This window comes from Chiloscyllium plagiosum, chromosome 15, assembly GCF_004010195.1.
Source record: "Chiloscyllium plagiosum isolate BGI_BamShark_2017 chromosome 15, ASM401019v2, whole genome shotgun sequence".
In the NCBI taxonomy this organism is placed as follows: Eukaryota; Metazoa; Chordata; class Chondrichthyes; order Orectolobiformes; family Hemiscylliidae; genus Chiloscyllium; species Chiloscyllium plagiosum.
The window spans coordinates 9,535,476-9,552,442 of NC_057724.1; the positions used below are offsets into that span (position 1 = coordinate 9,535,476).

The 16,967-nt window shown below is 44.0% G+C and overlaps 1 protein-coding gene across 2 annotated transcripts in view; it reads right to left on the reverse strand.

Moving 5' to 3' along the window:
* Nucleotides 1-16,699, reverse strand: part of LOC122557098 (plastin-3-like) — a 116,368-nt gene extending 99,669 nt beyond the window's left edge. The window contains exon 1 of one of the 2 annotated variants that reach the window (XM_043704396.1): nucleotides 16,589-16,699. The gene's annotated coding sequence lies outside the window, so the exon portion shown is untranslated. Of the gene's footprint in view, nucleotides 1-16,584 lie in introns of both variants that reach the window. The other variant, XM_043704398.1, reaches the window with a different exon arrangement.
* Between the last annotated feature and the right edge of the window lie 268 nt (nucleotides 16,700-16,967).

A 16,967-nucleotide genomic window follows, 5' to 3' on the forward strand; every position in this document is an offset into this window, starting at 1 on the left:
TTTGTGCCTTACAGATGTTCTTTTAGGGAGATAGATGGAGGTTTTCTTAACACAAATCCCAGCCTCTGACCTGTGGCTGGACTATTTCAGTTTGTGCTTCATGTTGACTACCAGGATGCCAAGGGTGTGGGGATCTGGTGACAGTAGTACCATTCAACGTCAAGGGGAGATGGTTAATTTGCAAGTTGTTGGAGAGGGTCATGATTTATCACTGCCCCAGCAATGATAATTAATTTTGCGAAGTATTTACCAGCCCAAGCTTGAAATGTTGCCCAGATCACATTACATGTGGGTATGGTCTGCATCTTTGCCCGAGGGGTTACAAACAACCTGAGCAATTGGCACAAGGTGGGAATGTCCTTCCTCTGAGCTGACTATAACTCTAACCGATGAAGAGTGAGCCTCCCACACCTTAATGGCAAGCGCAGTCACTCTCAGCTCACCAATCTGCTGTTCTGTCCCTGCTTGGACCGAGACTGTAATGAAGCTGCCGCGGCAGAACAGAAGCAGGTCACTGGTGAGCAGGTTACTGTTTAGTCAGGCTGCGTGGAAGAACTGTTGATGTCCTTGTGCTTTAATTTGCTGATAAGAGTGCAGAGTGACATAATTTTTACAAAAATAAACAACAGCGCGTACACATCAGCAGTACAGCTGTTCCAAACAACAGGCTACCTCAGGGGCATCAGGCTATAGCACTGCAACTAGAATGTCCTTCAAGGTATATAGTCAGTAGTGTTACTCCTGGTAACAGAATTGAAATATCCCACCCAGAGTACATTCTGTGCACTTGGGATGCATTGTGCTTCTTCAATGTGGAGAAATATTGGTGGTGAGGTGGTAACTAGTCATCAAATGGTTTCTTTAGCCACGTTTGACCTGAAACCATAACAATTCACAGGGTCTGGAGACAATGTTCAGTACTCTCAGGGTCACACCCGCGCCACTGAAAGTCACTGTTTCCATTATTAAGATATCTATGCTGCTTTTAAAACAGGACATTCCAAGGGAAGAAATTGGCAGAGTCACCAAACCAACGTATGAGACATGATTTGTTAGCATTTTGAGAGAACATCAGGCTGCCGTGGGTACTCATTTTAAAAAAAACACAATAGACAGTTGTCAAAATTGTTTCACACAGTTTTCTGATCATTCAGAAATCAAGAGTGAAAAGGCAGAAAGTAGAGTTGAGGATTATCAAACAAACCACGATCTCATTGCAGAATACATCAGACCCTGAAATGACTATTTCTGTTCCAATGTCTTACATTCTTATGGATAAAGATACAGCTTATGCAATCCCAATCACTGAATCCCTCCCTAGAATTACAATGCAGGTTTAAAATTAATCATGCAGGCTCATCATGGGTCACAGAATCCCTACAGCGTGGAAACAGGCCATTTGACCCAACAAGTCCACCCCAACCCTCCAAAGAGTATCCCATCCAGACCCATTCCCCTACCCCTCTACATTCCCCTCACTAATGCACCTAATCCACACAGCCCTGAATACTATGGGCAATTTAGCGTGGCCAATTCACCTGACCTGCACATCTCCGGATTGTGGGATGAAACCGGAACGAACCCGCACAGACACGGGAGATTGTGCAAACTCCACACCGTCGCCCGAAACTGGAATCGAACCAGAGTCCCTGGCTGTGACGCAGCAGTGCAAACCACTGAGCCATTGTGTTGGCCTGACAACAGCTTTCAGAGTTTCATGGGGACAATTACTGCAAGTGAGTTTCCTCTTCAATAATTCTCTGTACGTCTTTCTGCCTCTTTCATCTTTGTGTTGACATCTGTGCACTGATTATCTTTACCCTCCAACTCATCACCTGTAGCTCCCGTGTCTGCCTCTGAAATATTTCAGTTTAGTTTCAAGGCAGATCCTTTGATTACACTTGCAGTGGTGTGACAGGGATAAGCCACACCATGTCTTGACACATATTACACGGTTTGCCAACCCACAGTTCATTTCCTTTTGGTACAGCTTCCAGGTCAAGAGTAAATCAGGTCACAGAGATCAGCATTTCTTACAATTCAATGAAATTACAATGCACCTAAACTCAAAACAATATAGAACATAGAACAATACAGCACAGAACAGGCCCTTCAGCCCACGATGTTGTGCTTCTACTCTATCTATTCCTCTGATCATCTTATAAACCTCTATCAAGTCCTTCGCCGTTCCAATGAGAAAAGGTCTAGCACTCTCAACCTATCCTCGTACTACCTATTCTCCATTCCAGGCAACATCCTGGTAAATCTTCTCTGCACCCTCTCCAAAGCTTCCACATCTTTCCTAAAGTGAGGCGACCAGAACTGCACACAGTACTCCAAATGTGGCCTAACAAAGGTCCTGTACAGTTGCAACATCACTTCACGGCTCTTGAATTCAATCCCTCTGCTAATAAACGCTAATATCTGAAAGGTCTTTAAACTATTAACAGATTTCCTGGATATTTTCAAATAATTACACTTTTTTTTCCTCCTGTAGAGCTTCCAAGTCAAAAAGGTCACGTGATTACAAAAAATAACAATTTTGCTGTTACCACTAAGTCAACAGTAGTCTTAAAAAGTAGCATTTTGCATCAAAACACTTGCAAATGAGAATCCAACTGAAGTTACCTCCCTTGTTTAGTTACACAAGCAAAAACTGTTTGTATTTTCCAATCCAGATCATTCTTGAGATGGGAAAGAACTTGCCAACACTAGTCAAATCAGCAAAACTTTGAGAACTCTCTATTAAGACGAGATGATAATCTGTAAAAGGCTGAAGCTGTTCCAAGGCATGAACAGCTCTTGAAGATACTGGAATTGTGGGGGTCAGATCTTAACCGGAGTTGAAATCTACACCAGTTCATGCATTGTCTTGAGAAACCCAGACTGAAATGCAAAACTATTTGCATAATGCTTCCTCTGAAATATTACAGAGTTTAGTTTCAAGGCTGCTCCTTTGATTATACTTGCAGCAGTGTGACAGGGACAAACCACACCACGCCTTGACATATATTACATTCTCATTAAAGCTCTATGTAAACTGTTGATGTAAAGGGATGTGATTTGGATAGGAGGAGAACTGCAGCTTGGAAACGAATATTGAAGCTTTTAGTTCAATGTGGATTTGAATATAGAAAAGACAAGAGCAGCAGTCAAGAGGTGTGCAGAAGGAGCATTGTTTGGACGAAATGCTAAATGCATTGATTTGCTTACTAGGATAGATGTAAAACATTCCATCAAAATCTTTCAGAAAGGAGGAGAAGGGCAACTATACCTAGTGTCTGGACCAATATTTCTCTCTCAATTAACATTACTGCATACATTCTACAGTCATTACCAGATCGGTGGGATGAAGTGAAGTGAAGTAACCAATTTGTGCACAGCAACTCCCACAGTTATTTCCATATTAACAGTTATTTAGCTGTCAATCATTTTGAAATATCTGGTGATCCTAAAGAAATGAAAGCCTTTAATATTGGAAATAAACAGATAGTGGAGAGAACTTGTTTTAGTAATGATGGGAATCAATTATTTCTCATTGCCTGACATACTCTTAGTCTCAGGAACAATTTCTTGCAAGATAAATGCCTTCAGGACTTCCTCCAAATACCCAAGAGAGATTAGCTGTTGTAAATATATGGTTGGCTGCGAGTGTAAATATACTCGACATTCGGAAGCCTTTAGGGATGCTCCATTATGCGCGCGCGAAGGAGGTCACATGGTGCGCTGTTTCGCACGCCAGAGGAGTGCGAGGAGGTCACGTGGTACTCCGGTTCGCGGGCAAAACAAGGTCACATGGGGTCGGACATCCGGGAACGCAAGGAGGCGGAGAATGGAGTCAGATCAACAGCCAATCAGAAGGCAATCCCACCTCAATGATTGCATGACGTTTTTTATTATATAAAAAGACTGGGTCAGGGACAGAAAGGTGTTGGTACTTTCTGAACTGACACACAATATAGTTTGTCATGGACAGAAAGGTCTAGACCCAGAGCTCTGTATGCTTTATCCACTTACTGCTAAAATAAACTAAAAGTGTGAGACCGAATATCTTCTCCTATTGCTTCATTTAAAGAACATGCAGGACTTGGCTCACACATAGAAGAAAGTAAGTTGGTAGATTGAGCCAAAGTCCAACACTGTGCAATTTGTTAGAGCTGAATATACATCCCTACATTACAGCAGAGATCAATCTTCCAAAGTACACAACTGACTGTCCCGAGATTGCGATGTCCCGAAATTGTGAAAAGCACAATATTAATTCAAATATTTCCTTTTCTCTTACACACCGAATTCTGAACACTTATTTTAGATCCAGCTGTTGCAGTGATATCTTCACGAATGGCTGGGATGGTGCTATACTAACTAAGGAGACAGAACACCTTGAAGTGGTGAGAGATGCTACACAGATAAAACTCTCTATTTAGCTCAGCTCATTCTTCCTGGCTGAAAACAGGCAGAGGGGGGAAGCTGGGAGTGAAGAGGCACCCAGCAAACACACAGACATCACCATTGATTCAAACAGGCGATTGCAAGAGCAGTGAAGTAGATTTGCCTTAAGAGATTGCAGAGAGTTCATCAATTCTGTCAATTTTCTTTTGAAAAAAAACTAAAGTCTGAATCTTTTTCCCAAGCTAAACCTGATACAAATGTTTCTAAAATGACACATTAAACCAGAGAAAGGTACTGTCCAATTTTCTAAGAGTACTTTTTTGTTCAATTGTTCATACAATTATTTTTAGGACAATTTGCTCCACTTAGGTGTTGGATGTGACTCAGTGATGGTAGTCACTTGTATGAATCAGCAGGATGTGAGTCAAGTCCCCATTTATAGATTCAAGCACAAAACATAATTTAACACCACAGTGCAGTACTGAGGGAGAGCCACACTCCTCATAGAGACGGAACCTTCCAGATGCAATATCAAACCACAGTTCAGTCTGTCCTCTCAGGTGGCCCTTAAAATGTTGTACGGGTCAATTCCAAGTAAAACAAGGGTCTGGGCTCTCCCTCCACTCAGCCAACATTAGCTAAACTGATTATCTGGTCATTTAACTCATTTACTGCTTGTGGGATCTTACTGTATAAAGATTGGCAGCCACACTGTCCACATTTGAATGGTCACCGTCCTAAAGTACAGCTTTGGTTGTCAAGTGCTCTGGGGCTTTGCAAGGTCACGTCTTTTGTTAACCAGAGTTGTCACAGTTGAAGCTGATCATATCCTCCAACGGTGGCAAAACGATTATCGCCCACAAGGACAGGAAAGTCTCCGGCCTTCCCAGCCCCTAACAACCCAGGTATGGCAAGACCAACGAATGCGGTCACAGAATGCCTTTCAGACTGGGAGAGGCAGATTTTTAGTCACTCAGCAAATCAGCAGATATGGAGAGCTGGACGGGAGGTGGAACTAGATCAGCCATGATCGTATTAAATGGCTGAGCAAGCTCAACACAGCAAATGGTACACTCCTAATCCTTTTCAGTTCTTGTGGTCACAGCTAGGGTCAGCCAAGTCTGCAAGAGTTAGGGGGTGTCCAGACCAGGAACCTTCTCATCCGTACAACACAAGAACTGGGCAACTTTTTTTTTTACAAAGAACCAAAGAAATGTCATCATTTGATTAGATATCTCTATTGACAAGTCAACCTGGTCAGATGCAATTACACACTGCTGGAGCAAGTGGGACTTGAACTGCAGCCTCCTGGTGTAGAGGTAGGGACGTTACCACTGTACCATATCTACTGCACAAACCAGGATGCAGCCATCTGGAGTCCACTGTTTAGTGCTTGCAGATCCCCAGAACCAAACAATCCCACTTATTGAGTTTAAGATGATTAGCTTGCATTAGGAACACTCTCCATAACATGCAGCACAGTTAGTGAAAGTCCACAAGTTCCGACAGGGTTTGTTGAGCTATTGTAGTGCAGTGGTAATGCATACCTGCTCCAGACATCTGTTATGATATCTCCAACCAGGTTGGTGAGAAATAATCTAGAATGGGTTTGTAATGTGGCCTCAGTAATGGCTAATCCTGAGCCTATTCAGCAAGGACCACTCTTTCCAAAGTAGATCAAAGCTGGCCATTTCAAATGGCATTTCTCACAAGGAGCTGGTTAGTGACTTCCTATGGTTCCCAGTCCTTGTCCAAAAGATGTCTTGCTGGTAAATGTTACTCAGGAAGCTTGTTCCATATTGTGCCTCTGAGATGGATAGTGGGCAGTAGGTGAATTGAATGTGTCATTATGGAGCGGCTATGATGGTGGCAGCAGTGCCTCCATACATCCAGCACGATTGTTTCTGATTGTGACCTTTAATGCTGTTTTTTCAGATGTTTCCCAGAAGGAGAGAGAGTCCTATCCAGAGTCACCCTTGAGCATGCTGCAATCTCTAGACATCTATGTAGATACGTAAATCTCTTTTGGCACTGGCTTTGCGGAGGCACTTCTGTCAAGAGATTCAATGTAAGACACCCTTTGGTGCAGTCATCTGTCAACTTCATAATGTCCAGAATGTGGAAGCACGGAACTTCAGCGCACACATGTCATTACTGTAGATGAATTTAAGAGATGTGGCCATTGACAGCCACATGTTGAACAGCACTGGGGTTATCATGTGGCCAATCTTTACCATGTGCTTCTCCCTCACCCAAGGTGGACTCAACATCATCTGCTGTGAAGGTCTCTTCCAACAATTACCCTGACCCAGATCGGAAGCCCGCTGGACAGCTTTAGGAGATCAGTGTGCCATACCACATTGTAGAACCCAGTGGACTGTTCAAATCACTCAGAATTCTATATATAGCAGCTCGCAACCTCAATGTTCAATTTGACCTGATGTCGAGTGACTCATCCATTTCCTCTTCATCACGAAGACCACAGTAAAATCAACTGCAATCCTCACTCATTCTTGGTCACCTCATGACTCAAACATTCCTGCCCTGTACAGGCCAGCCTTCCCATCCTTCCACTCAACTTCAACGCATTGCCAAGTTCTGCAGTCTATATCTTCTCCCGCAGCAGATTCCCGTCATTCATCACTTGTTCCTGTTCATCTAAAATGCTGCCCTCAATTTAACATTTTGAATGCCCATTCCAGCCCTTCATGATCTCAACTTTGCCCATCTCAGCAACTTCCTCAAAGGGCAAAGGGCAATATCGAGAACTCTACTCTGACTTTGATCTCCCCTCACTTTATTGACCAAGACAACACATCACTCTCACCTCTTAAGGTCCTACTACATTACTCCCCCTTGAATCTCTCAAATTAACCCTGTGCCCATTTTTTGTTTTGATTCCCCTCTGCTCATGAAGCACCTCAACAGGTTTTTCAAACAAGCAGCACAGAATGAAAACGCACTCCGGTTTGTTCACTGTCTGAACACTGGCACACCTACTCTTAAGACATCCTAGAAAATTGAGTAGGGTGTAGCCTGAACAAAGTATTAGTCACGACTGAAAACTGCAGGTTTAAAATTTTAAAAACAGCCAGGACACAGTCAGTCAAACATGCATAATTTATACATTTTACTTAACATATACTGGACATTACACATATAATTTGCAGCCTAATTGGATGATGATACAGAGGTCGTTACTTTTTAGAAACAGTCCTGCTTGAAGTGCACTGCTTGAGCAGTAAACTAAAGGAAATGTATTGTATAGAGTTACAGATTAACTGCCACATACATTTAAACAAAGGTCCCCTTTCATCCCCCTCTCCAACATAGTAGCTGAACTAGTCAACTGGAAGTGTAAGTCACATAAAAAATCAGAGCAGCAAGCTTCAGAAAGTACTTGTACTGTATCAGGCAGTAAATGGACATGATGCTGAGCTATGTGTCGAAATTGTGAAACTGTCTTGCAGCCAGAAACAAGCAAGTTAGGCATAACTTTAATACTTTGAGAGTTGAGGTTTTCCATTTGCACAATCCAAAGTAAATGAGTTTAATTAGCAGGACTATCATTAGGTAAACAAAGGGCAAGATGACAGATCACTTTGATATTTCATGGGGACAGGGAACAGCAGTGTACAGCATCCCATATAAACAGGCCCGTCCTGATGTTTCAGAAAACCAGAAAACATCAAATACATCAGAGCCTATGGAATGCAATACAGCTCCTCCCAACAATTCAGAAAAAGTAGAATGTGGAATTTCAGTCAGACCAGCACAGAGCATCTAATTCATTAACCAGCGCTGTAGAACAATGCACCAGATTCAATTGTACATATTTAATTTGAAATTAAATCAATACAGTAAAGGAAGGTTTTTTCAAACGAATTGGAGCCAACCAACATATATTTTGCTTTATTCACTCATAGGATGCATGTGTCGCTGATTGTATCAGCATTTACTTCCCCATCCCTAACTTACGGTAATGATTAAATCAGTTCACATGAGCACACTGGACAAAGCGAGTGGCTGAGTTCTAAGATTATCTGAAAACAAATTTACATTAGGAGAACATTCACAACGCGTGAGGTCATGACCCCAAGTCTTCAGCACTTGGCACAATAATTAACAGTAAACCTTGGATAGTTTGCACTGTATGGAAAACTGGACACTTTGGTGTTTCAAATCAGGAAAAGTTACATGGTGAAGGGCTTTGTTGTAGCACTTTTGCTTGTAAGAGCAAGGTGGTTGTGGGTTGATCACCCACATCAGTGGATTATATTGGGCTGCATTTTCCAAGAAGTGGTAATCCATCCCTTTACTTTTAAAGAAAGGAGAAAGCACGGTAGCTCAGTGGTTAACACTGCTGCTTCACAGCAGCAGGGTCCTTGATTCGATTCCTGCCTCGGGTGACTGTCTATGTGGAGTTTGCACAGTCTCTCCATGTCTGTGTGGGTTTGCTCCAGTTTCCTCCCACAGTCCAAAGATGTGCAGGTCAGGTGGATTGGCCAAGTTATATTGCCGATAGTGTTCAGGGACGTGTAGGTTAGGTGCATTTGTCAGGGGAAAACCTGGAGCAATAGGGTCGGAGAATGGGTCTGGGTGAGATATCCTTCAAAGGGTCGGTGTGGATTTGTTGGGCCAAATGGCTTGTTTCCACATTGTAGGGATTCTATGAGAGCGCTCTGCATTTCTGACAGGAGATTCCAATCAGGCACCTCCAGAAATATGGAGCTGTACTTCCATTCTCATCATCGTTTTGTAGCATGGAACTGGTAGTGAAAAGCATACTACCCAGTGGGTCAGTGGCTAACACTATTGCCTCACAGCACCAAAGACCCGGGTTTGATTCCACTCTCAGGCGACTGAATGTGTGTAAACTCTTTTCCTGATGAAGGGCTTATGCCCGAAATGTCGATTCTCCTGCTCCCTGGATGCTGCCTTGACCGGCTGTGTTTTTCCAGCATCACACTCTTGACTCTGATCTCCAGCATCCGCAGAGCTCACTTCCTCCTAGCTCTATTCTCCGAGTGTCCAAGTGGGTTTCCCCCAGGTGTTCTGGGTTCCTCCTACAGTCCAAAGCTGTGCAGTTTAGGTGGATTCGACATGCTAAAATTGTCCATCATGTCCAGGAGTGTGCAGACTCGGTGGATTAGCCATGGTGAATGCTGAGTTACAGGGATATTGTAAGGGGGCTGGACGTGGGTGGGATGCTCTTTGGTGGGTCAGTGTGGCCTGCTTCCAGGCTGTCGGGATTCTATGACTCGCTCACTTTTCAAGGCAGTCAGCTGCCATATTCTGAAATGCCGCGGGCCCTGTAACCACTTTGACAGCTGCTGCCAAACCCTTAAGTACATCAGCATGATATTAGGGCGCTGGGAGGGTAGAGTGCTAGGAATGGACGTAGCACTATGCCAGGTGGATAGTGGGTAGGGGACCAGGCAAGCAGGGTGCCAGCTAAGTAGGGAGAAAGGTGCCAGGGGTAGGATGACAAAGAAAAAGGGTTAACTTGCCTAACAAGGAGGAGACGAGGGATCTAGAGAAGTGATGCAGTGTTTGAGCTGGGTGGGGGAACTCAGATCTGCTTGGTTAGGGAGGGAAGGGCTGTCAGGTGCACTGATTTGGTAAGGATTGGGGGGTGGGGTGGGGTGGGGGGAGGGGGCAGTGAGAGCAGGGTAGAGGAAACGCCCAGCCTCATTTCCCAGCCACTTCCTTCAGGATCTGCTACAAGGAGGATTCCGCGGGATTCCTGTCTGCAACTTCCACCGACGCTGTTACAGTAGTCAGGCCATCACAAATTCTGGGCCATAATTTAGGCTGGCCTTCCGGTTCAGCACTGGAAAGGCTGTGCTCCCTCCTTGAAGGGTCCACCGTTGGAGTGAGACGTGAAAGAAATCCTCCACCTTCGAGTGTATGCAAAGATTCCATTGCTGAAGCTAAGGAGAAGTAATAAACTGCCTATTCAAAGAACGGTGGGGAAGTCTTGCCAAACATTTGTTCCTCAAACAATATGTGCAGAACAATCATTTGCCGATTTACTTCTTTGTTGTCTCTGGGAGCCTACTGTGAACGAATGGTGAATTTAGGCAAAAAAGTGAGGATTGCAGATGATGGAAACCAGAGTTTAGATCAGAGTGGTGCTGGAAAAGCACAGCAGGTCAGGCAGCATCCGAGAAGCAGAAAAATCGACGTTTCGGGCAAAAGCCCTTCATCAGGAATGGAGGCAGGAAGCCTCCAGGGTGGAGAGATAAGTGAATGCTGAATTTCGCTATATTAGAATGCTGTCTACATTTGAAAGAGACTTCCTTGGCATTTTAAAAAAAGAAACTTACATGCCATGGATGAAGCCCAAACAGGGAGGAGGTGCATGTGCTAACTTAGAATCTTTTGAAAACCAGTCTGCAATGACGTTGAACTGAGAATTAAATGGTTGAGACCTGTTATTGAGCCTTAACTACATATTTCATTTAAAGTTTATCATACGATGCAATGATAAAAGGGTGGAATGTTCCAGGGCCACAGATTTCACAACTAATGATGCAGACATCCACCAAAGGTGTGCATTTGACGGAGGTAAGTAATAGGTCATTTCTAACGCCCCCACTATTTTCCCTGCCAGTGCAAAAAGTGAATTATCAAAAACACTTTCACACCTTGAAACCTGCTTTGTGACTGGAATTACAAGGCAGAACCCACAACAGTTAGCCACACCCATGCAGGCTTTGTCAGTGGTTCATCTCCAAGGCACAGCCTCACAGTTTTCTGAGCTCAATGCGGCCCAACATAAAAACTACGCTTGCAATGGCTTCATTGGCCAGTGGGGGTTGGAGTGTCCCTAAAAGTCAACTCTGGCCCCCTCCACTTCCTAAAACTGTACATGGTTGCTCAACCAAATCCATAAGTACAGAGCAGCTTCAATAATAAGCACATTGTACCCACATCAAACTGTTCAGCATCCTAGATTCTGGAATTAGTCACTAATTTTTGCATTATTTGCTCTAGTTTTACAGTGGCTAGACACTCTGCACCTTCAATCCCAATTCCATCCAGTTTACATATTATTTGCAGACTGTATGTAAGTGTAGAGACTCAGCAACTCAATTCACCCACAAAATCAGAGCGGCATTATCAGAAAGCCCACATGATCATCAGTCAGGAATGAGCTACGATATCCTCCAAATAAACATCAGGTAGTGCAGCTGCCAAAACAAAATCTTTGTGCATTTACCACTGAATCCATCCTCCTCCATCACTGATACTTGGCCTGAACTAACTTTGGATCACTACAGTCGGACACTCATGACAAGGCTCTCCTTCTCCTCCCCCTCCTCCCATCATCCCCACCCACCACCACACACACAGGATGGGGGATTTCAAAACCAGGGGACACATTTTGAAGGTGAAAAGAGAAATACTTTAAAAGGACATGAGCAACATTTTTGTTTAAAAAGAGAGTGGTTCATGTGTGAAATGAACTTCCCGAGGAAATGGTGCATGCAGGTACACAGTCAGTCAGAATGTTAAGACAGTTCCTGAATAAGAAATGTTTGAAGGAATACGGGCCAAGCATAGACAAGTAGGACTAGTTTAGTTCAGGAACATGGTTGAGGTGGACGAGTTGAACTGAAGTGTCGTTTTTTTAAGCCGTATGACTCTATGACAATGACCAGTGCTTCCCAAGTGGATCCTCGCTGTGGCCTCATTTCGCACCTTGAAAATTAATGCGACCCTCTCAGTGAGAGGGCCTGCAGGAACACGACTGCTGCAAGTTTGTGCCAACTACTCCACAGTCATTACCATCCTGGAATTTCATCCCACTTGGGGTCCTGAATGCCATTCTGCTAAAGCTTTGCCCTTCACTTTGACATTAAATGTCCCCTTCCACAACACCCACTCCAGCTGTACCCAACCCTTCCACAGTTAAACACTTTCAAACTCTCGAAAGCTTCTTCCAAAGCTTGCCACTACCCCAGCTTGTCCAGATCTCAGTCACTCACCTCTCACAGCACGGAGTCCAACCCATCTCTCCTAAGTCCTATGGAGGTCTAAACCCCACCTCCTGTAGCATCTTGTGGACATATTGCTCAGCAAATGGATAAAACACAAGCTGCTGCTGTTAAACCTTTGATTAAGCCAAACAGAAGACAAGATCACTTGTTGGCTGCAAGAATACAATTATTCAAGAACATCATTTTAAAATAACATCTTACACTGAAAAACCATTGTATTTTCCACCATCACACTGATCTTAAACAAGATGATCAAACGACTTTGCAGGTTTTTTAGAAAAATCAAATCGTAGAATTTTACAGTTCAGAAGGACGCCATTGCGTCAGTACCAGTTCCCAAATCAGTTCCCAATCCCACTCTCCAGTCCCATCTCCACAGCCCTCTGAATTCATCGCTCACAGATATGCCTAGCCCTCGTTTGAAGTCTCCTATGTAATGTATCTCTACCACTCTCCCAGGCAGCACATTCCTAATCCTAACAACTGAGTAAAGACGTTTTTCCTCACTCACTCTTGCTGACCATCTTGAAATTGTGAACCCCCAGTTACTGACATACCAACCAGTGAAAACAGAATATTACAAATTTTACCCTGTCAAATTTGTTCATAATTTTGAACATCTCAATAAGGTCACCTCTTAATCTTCTCTACTCCAAGGAGAGTAAGCCCAATCTCTCTAATCTTTCCTGGAATCATTCCAGTGAATCTTATTTGCACCATCTCCAGGGATTTAACACTCTTCCTTCAATAAAAGGTGCCCAGAATTGAACACAAAACTCCAAAACATGATCAGACCAATGATTTGTAGAGGTGTAGCCTCACTTCTTGCTTTTTATACACTATGCATCTATTTATAAACCCAAGAATCATATAAAAACTGCTTCATAACTTTGCCTGGTCAACTTCAGAGAGTCATGCATATGAACCCTGAAGTCCATTCGCTCTTGTACTCCCCCCCCCAAAGTTGTACCATTGAGCCTGGATTGTTTCTCTATGTTTCTCCTACCAAAATGTATTACCTCACCCTTCTCTGCATGGAAATTCATCTGCCTAGTGTCTGCGCGTTTGGCTGACTCGTCAATGTGCCTCTGAAGGTGCTCAGCAATCACCCTCACAATTCTCTATTTATCCTAGCTTAGTATATATCTGCTAATTTAGAGATTTTGCCTTTGAGACCTGTTGCCAAATCAATAATGTAAATCAGAAAAAGCAAAAGGTCCAACACCAATCCCTGGGAAACACTATTTTCAACTCATATCAAATCTGAGAAATGCCCATCTATATGTACGTTTCAGAGAACACATCTGGGACACCCGGACCAACCAACCCAACATTTCAACTCCCCCTCCCACTACCACTCCACCAAGGACATGCAGGTTCTTGGACTCCTCCATCGCCAGACCATAGCAACATGACGGCTGGAGGAAGAGCGCCTCATTGTCCACCTAGGAACCCTCCAACCGCAAGGGATGAACTCAGACTTCTCCAACGTCGATTCTCCTGCTCCTTGGATGCTGCCTGACCTGCTGCACTTTTCCAGCAACAAATTTTCACCTCTGATCTCCAGCATCTGCAGTCCTCACTTTCTCCATCTATATGTACCCTCTCGTTCCTATCTTTTATCCAAATATTTTACCCATGCTGCCAAGGATCCAATCACAAACATTTCTAATTTACTAACCAACCTGCCTTGTGGCAGCAAATCACATAACCTTTGATTTTAGAAACAGCTTTTACCTCAAATTTTTACAGGACTTTAGAGTTAATTGTCTGGAGATTGCAGCAAGGAAATATTACAGTTTTAAAATAAATGATTATCTTTCTCCCCCCCTTTGAACACTTTCATTTGTGGATCACAGTTACTGGACATGGGGTAAAACAATGGATGAATTTTGTCTGTGAGTAATGCCAATCAGGTAACGAATGACCTAATTTCTTTGCAAATTCACACAGCATCGGTGTGAATGGACAAGTTACAAACAGGCAGTCGTGTGACAGAAACTTACCAGGTTATGTTCAACTATAGCTGGCAATCTTATGCAAGGTCCCACCAAAAATGGTTGGTCAACCAGCTAGTTTGGGAACAGTGATTCAGGAAGGAATGTTAACCAGGGAACTCAAATTTTCTGTTTAAATGCATCATTACCGCATATGATTCATCAACAGACAGAACCTCAGTTTAATATCGCACCCAAAGCACAGCATCTCTGGTAATATGATGCTCGCAGTACTCAAACGTTACACTGAATCATATGCTCAAGCCCTACAATAGGTGAAAATCAACAAGTCTCTTACAATCACCAAAGGTCACCTGCTTAACCCTTTCCTAGCTCAGATTGAACAACCCTCAGTTGGTTGAGGATAGGTCAGAGAAGGTGTGACCATGTGCTCCACCAGTGGAAACAGCTCAAATGGGGTCTGTGGTCAACATATCACCCACATACTGAAATCCTGTCCTGACACATCCATTCCTACTGGCAGCATCAATGCATTGAGTATAGGGGTTGGGAGGTCATGTTGAGGCTGTACAGGACATTGGTTAGGCCACTTTTGGAATACTGCATTCAATTCTGGTCTCCCTGCTGTGTGAAAGATGTTGTTAAATCTGAGACGGTGCAGAAAAGATTTAAAGGACCTTGCCAGGGTTGAGCTATAGGGAGAGGATGACTAGGCTTCGGCTATTTTCCCTGGAGCATTGGAGGCTGAGGGGTGACCTTATAGAGGTTTATAAAATAATGAGGGGCATGGATAGGGTAAATAATCAAGGTCTTCTTCCCAGGGTAGGAGAGTCCAAAACTAAAGGGAATAGATTTAAGGTGAAGGGAAAAGATACAAAAGGGGGCAACTTTTCACACAGAGGGTGGTGCATGTATGGAATGAGCTGTCAGAGGAAGTGGTGGAGGCTGGCACAATTACAGCATTTAAAAGGCATCTGGATGGATATATGAATAAGAAGGGTTTAAGACAGATATGGGCCAAAATCTGACAAATGGGGCTAGATTATTTTAGGATATATGTTGACGTAGACTTGTTGGACTAAAGGGTCTGTTTCCGTGCTGTACATCTCTATGACTCTACGTCATAACCTAAAACTCCACATGGATACTCTCAAACAAAATATCCCATTGCAAAACACCAACAGCAATTTAGGTAGTAGCAATTTACGAAGGAAAATTAGACAGATGGATACAATAAAGGTGCTACTTCAAATTATCTTTAAACAATTCTCTAAGCACAGCAGCTCTTCTGAATTCTGAGGAGAACACATTTCCCATCAGTGGCTATAACATTCAAAAACAGTGCTGCTTAACAAGCTGAGTAATGATCTGGCCTGCCTCATTTTGTCTCAAAATCAAATAATACTGTCTACTAATAAACCATTTATTTATCTGGAAAGGGTGGCTTTAATTCCACACAAAACATCCCCCACACCCCACTGTCAGGCAAATGCCAGCCCTCAGCTCCCCTTGCGCTGTGTCTAATGGCTTTGAACTGGTAGTTGAAAAATCAAGCAACAGAGGAATCTCAACCATTTCCTCTGTAATCACGAGCTTAACATTTAAATGCCCAATAATTACGCTGCAGGAAAAGCAAACCAGTCTTAAAACAAAAGGTGTAGAAGGCACTGCCTTCCAATTTCCCCAATGAGAGTGAAAAAAAACTATTGATGAAAGCACTTCTTAAATAAAATGCGCAAGAGTCCTTGTTCTCTTTAAAGGACAAACAGACCAGGGTGGGAGGGGAAAGAACGATTCAATGGAGCCCAAGTCTGAGCGAAGATTCCTGTTCCAACTTCTTGCCCAACGCACAGCTCAGTTTTTCAACAAGTTTGAAAGTCAGAATGTTTTGTTTCTCAGTCCCCAAAAACAAAAGTGCACTTCTAGCTGTTATACGTGGCAGACAAGATAGTGATGACCGGCGCCTTACACACAAATTACTGAGCAAACTGAACTCAAGGCTCTTCCAGAGTATTGTGCAAGTTCTGGCATTTCCCGGGTAAGGCTGAAGTGAAGGAATTGCAGAACGGCTTCTCCTCAGGAGGGGATCCCAGTGGATTTGTTCGGGTTTAATGCCCCTTTTTGGGAGTCTCTCCCCAACAAACTCAGCCACACTCTCAGCCTCCCCCAGCAGAGGGACAGACCTCACTCTCACACACACAGGTTACAAAGGAAGGTTAACTACTCACAGACCTGAGGGATACCTCCTTATGTTTGAGTGCTGCCTGCCAGCAATGTTGATGCTTCGGACACAGCGCAGCGCCCAGATCAAGGCAGCCTCTCCCCACAGCGGGGACAGGAGGAGGGGGGTGCAAGCCCCACCCCCCCACCTCCTGGTCACGCCCCTGTCTCGGATCCGCCTCAGCCATTGGCCAGCCGCCGGCCAGGTACCGCCTCCTCCCTGCAGCGCGCAGGCTCTGATTGGCGAGCGGGCTGTCCATCAGAGGTCCAGGCGGCTTACCTGCTGAGTCCATGCCACCACCACCACCCCCGGGGGACAAATGAGGTTGGTTTGGGGGAGGGGGCAACTAGACGAGAGGGAATAGTGGGTAGTGAGGGGGAAGTGGGAGTG